At 35.5% G+C, this 4869-nt stretch overlaps 1 non-coding gene across 1 annotated transcript; it reads right to left on the minus strand.

Annotated features, from left to right (window-relative positions):
* Window positions 1-4090: 4090 nt before the first annotated feature.
* LOC141624655 (small nucleolar RNA R71) lies at window positions 4091-4197 on the minus strand. The gene has a single exon (XR_012534461.1). It is a non-coding gene; the product is annotated as a small nucleolar RNA R71 (small nucleolar RNA).
* Window positions 4198-4869: the final 672 nt, after the last annotated feature.

A 4869-nucleotide genomic window follows, 5' to 3' on the forward strand; every position in this document is an offset into this window, starting at 1 on the left:
CCGACGAAGAAGGGATTCATTAGAGTTTGACCTATAAAGACTATTCTCAATTTTTGGTTATACGAGGAAGATCCCATCAACTTAGTTTTAATTCATTTAAAGTGAACGAAAGTCTAGCATTACGTGAATGAATTAACTTAGGTGATGGCTTATTAATTCCGTGTGACATCTGTATGTCATATAAAACTAACGCGTAACCTCTATATGAGTCAGTTTTCATGCAAATATTAGGTGGTTTGGTTTTAGGCGGAATATGATGCAAACTATCGTTACGATGAAAACATAAAAAATGCAAAACGTAAATAAAAGTCCTAGTGTGGCCTATCCTAGCAAAATGAACATAATACAACTTTGGAATCCACCGTTGGACCCGAGAAGCTTGTCTTGATGTTCCATCTTGATCCATGCAGCGGGAGTGAGCATCCGATCTCCATCTTTGGTCTTCTCAAAATTACAATTTAAAATTTACAAAATATAAACCTATTTACATTCTAAATTAAAACTGTAATTACAAAGAAAAAACCAAAACGGAGATGCGAGATCTCAAAGTACAACCAAGACCGTGTTCCATCATTACGGTAACACGTTCTACTAAGGCGACACTAAGTTACAACCGTTTGTAAAATTAAATACGTAATAAACACATTCATGGCATTCAAAAGTAACGATAAATAAAAAAAATGCATCAACTAAAACAAAATTTATTCGTGACATAATTCCGTAATTATGTTAAATTTATCCAAACCACCTTTTAACGATTAAAATTATGTGACAAAACCGCTTCTATCAACTTAATTTTAATTCATGACAATCCGTACTTTAAATCGCTTTAAAATAACTGAATGGTCCGTGAGTGAACCGTTTCACTATCAAGCGAGTGTACAGAATTCGTATAATGTACATTTAATGGCCGAAAAAAAAATGAAACACGAAATTTTTTTTTCTTTCACGGCTGGACCGAGAGCAAAAAAAAAAAAAAACGAGAATTTTTTTTTTCAGCGGCTCATACCGAGAGCAACAACAAACCCAAACAAAATCGATTTGACAAAAAAAATCAATTGCAATTTTGACCTAATACAAATAAGATTAAATCGACAATTGATAAAACCTTAACATATTGCTATAAAGACCGATTATAACAACAATATGCAAAAACAAATCGAAAACAAAACCAATCGCTTGATCAGTTCGGCCGAATGGTTTACAATAGCACAAAAAAAAAAAATTAAAACAGCCGTGTATAACATGGCACGGTTTTCAAGGCAAAAACAATATCGATTCAAATCGTTTTATGAAAATCACGATGAAAAATTTACGTGGCCTCGCTCTGATACCACTTGTAGGAAAATATCCATATAAAACCCCTTAAAATTAAGGATTATAACGCTATTTATCATGTGATTAATTGTCATAAACGAAAAACAAGAGAAACAATAAAAGAATAAGAATCAACCTCGGGTCCTGTGTGAATTCGGCCTAAGAACAGAAATCAAAGTAGATTTCCTCCTAATTGTTGCACCCAAGATCGTCTGAGACTATGCCCCTTGTGCTAGAAATTACTCTCTAATTGCCTTGCAATATTGAGAGAGCCTTTTGTGAGTTTTCTGATGTGAGATCTAGAATTTTAGAGAGAAATGCTCCAAAACCCTAATTTTTGTGCAAATGATGATGATTAGGTCAAAAGGAGAGAAGCACTCTCCTTTTGTTCATTTCGGTTGACCAAAGGAGGGAGTGGGCTTTCACTTTCTCATTAAACTCGTGGTCCGACTCGTTTTGCTAAAAGTATATGACGGGTTTTAATTATAAATCGTCACTCGTTATCGGATAATAAAATATCGACTAGTAACATGAATTAGTCGACATATTAATACTTGTCCGATAATGACAATATTGTATAATTAATTAAATTCAATATACATTAATTAAATATAATCGTTTATATTCAATTTACGAATTAACCGCTTAATTCACCTTAGCCATTATTATTTAATCCGTATTAAATAAGTATCTCAACATCGCGTTTGACTAATTTTTAGTCAATAACTCCGACTAACCGCTTAGTCATATTAGGCATCAACATGACTGTATTTTCATACTGTCACATCTCTCAAACGTATCCTATAGGTGTGATTTTTAGGGACCAGTTGATCACCGCCATCTGTATGACAATAACGTCAAACTTATCTAGCAAGCCAACCGTTATTGATAAACGTGGACCAACTGATAATAATACAAAAGTATACCCTTTGATCCTTTTAGAGATTTATATGTCATTGCACTAACTGTGGAGGACACCAACCCCAACAAGCTCCCACTTGTTCGTACAAGTGTACGTGCAATAACGTTATCCGCACTAATTGGAGGACACCAGCCCCAACATTCCTTTGTTATAAACAATTTACTTAAGCACTTTGTTCTTTATAATACAAGCTTTCCATTCAAGTTATTTGAGTTGTTCACTTGTGTTCTTCTTGTTCAAAGTTCTAAATTCTCTTGTTATGGTAATTTCATTTCCAGTTTATTTCGTTAATCCATTGTTCGTTCTTGATTATTTCATAATTCTCATTATTGTTATTAACATTTTCATATTAGTTTATTACATTTCATTATCAAGTTACTATCACCATAGTTTATTTCTAGCAATTTTATTTACATTTCTTATCATTAGGAATTTCACTAATTCATATGTTATCACTATTTAGTTTATTCATAATTCTTATAATTTCATTTAGTTATATTTCTATTATAATCATGTTTATTAATTCATATATCATTAGTTTAATTTCCATCATGAGTGAGTAGTCATTTTTTGTCTAGGGATTAAGGAAGCCATGCATGAATAATATTTGTAAATGTTAAATTAGGATGATATAATATTGTTTGATAAGTTTCTATCACATGCTTGTTTTATTTGTTAATCTTTGGTAATTGATCACTATCTTAGATTAATTTGTTAATTCACTTTTATAAGTCGAGAGGCACAAAAATGAATTAGACTACATATGTTTTAGTAGACCGACCTAGCCATAGCGAGAGCTCATTACGACCCGTTCTATGGTTGACAATAAGGCTGAGAGGTGGTTGTCATAAGACCTAAACCATTGACAATATTATCTATTTCTAGTTTAGTATGAGCATCTATATATTTGCATGTGTGACCCGACTCCCCTAGACGCCTTTACCATTATATATTTACATCATTTTATTTACAAGTTTACCAAACCAAACTAACCAAACAATTGAATTGACCTAGATAGAATTCTACTAATAGCAATTAATTACGCAATTCCCGTCTCCTTGTGTTCGATCCCTACTTTACTACATTAATTTGTTAGCCAAGTTTAGGGTATCTTTGTTAGGTGTGCGATAGCCTATCAAATTTTGGCGCCGTTGCCGGGGAGCATGGTTTTATTGCGTTTAGAATTGTTGATTTCTATCTTATTTTCTTTTGTCTTGAGAAACACTTGTTCCTTGAGACCGTTACTTACAAGTTTCTTGAAGATTGTTGTCTTATACCCAGGTTTTCTCGTACCGGAGAATTGATTCCCTTTTATTCGGAGCCCGAGAGAACGTTCCGTAGCCGACTCAATTATTTTAAGGAGCTTGACGCATCTTCTAGTCCCGGTGGTTTGGGTCGCATCCGTACAAACTATCCCATCCGTGACGAGGAAGAAGGTTCTAGTTCATCATCTCCACCCCCACCATCTCCAGTCAAAAAATGGTGAAACTTTCCGATCATTCCAAACCCGCCGCGGCTATGTTTCCTAAGGGTATCACTACTACCCAAATTGGAGCCACGGAGTTCGAGATCAAACTGGCTTTCATTTGCCTTGTGGAGAGAAGGCAATTTGGGGGAAGTCCTTTGGAGGATCCCAATTTGCATGTACAAAATTTTTGTGACTATTGCTCCATGATTAGGCAAACAGGAGTCACACAAGCTCAAATAGGGGAGATACTCTTCCCTTTCTCATTGAAGGACAAGGCTAAGCTATGGATCAATAGCCTTGATAGAGAAGCCATGGGGATCACCAATTGGGAAACTTTGGCTCTTGCTTTTTACCAAAAGTATTTTCCACCAGAGAAAACTCAAACTTTGAGGAGCCAGATCACGGGGTTCCGCCAACAAGCACTAGAGAGCTTGTATGAAGCTTGGGAGAGATACTAGGAGTTTCAAAGAAATTGCCCACATCATGGGTTGGATCCTTGGTTTCTTACTATAACATTCTACAATGGATGTTATGTCGAGTCCCGCCGAGTTCTTGATTCCGCCAACAATGGGCGGTCTGATCAAATTGACACCGATATTCCTCATGCCATAATTGAATCCATGGCGATCGTGATTCTCAATATGTCAATTTCCGGAGTGAACCAATCAAGGGTAGGGAGGAATCTTCCGATACTTCCATTTTGAAGGCTCAAATTGCATTGCTCCAACAAAAATTGGAGGCTCAAAATGCGGCCTCATCTTTTCAACAAGTCAATGTCATGTCCACTACTAGCCAAATTGTTGTTTGTGAAGGTTACGGAGGTGCGGGACATTGCACCGCCATATGTTAAACCACTATTGAGGAGGTAAATGCTTTTCAAAGCTTTAGACAAAGTTCATTTCCACCGGATACTTTTTCAAATACTTACAATCATAATACAAAGTTCTACCCGAATTTGTCTTACAAAAGCAATAATGTGCTAAATCCTCAACCCCAAAATAACTTTGTGCCCCAACAACCACAAAACAATTTTGTTCCTTAGCAACAACAAAATAGCTTTGTCCCACAACAAAGGTTCAATTATCCACCCGGTATCTAAATCAAAATCAAAGCCAAAATCAAAATCAAAGGCCACCTTAACAAAACTTTCAACAATCCAACC

Source organism: Silene latifolia, chromosome X (genome assembly GCF_048544455.1).
Source record: "Silene latifolia isolate original U9 population chromosome X, ASM4854445v1, whole genome shotgun sequence".
In the NCBI taxonomy this organism is placed as follows: domain Eukaryota; kingdom Viridiplantae; phylum Streptophyta; class Magnoliopsida; order Caryophyllales; family Caryophyllaceae; genus Silene; species Silene latifolia.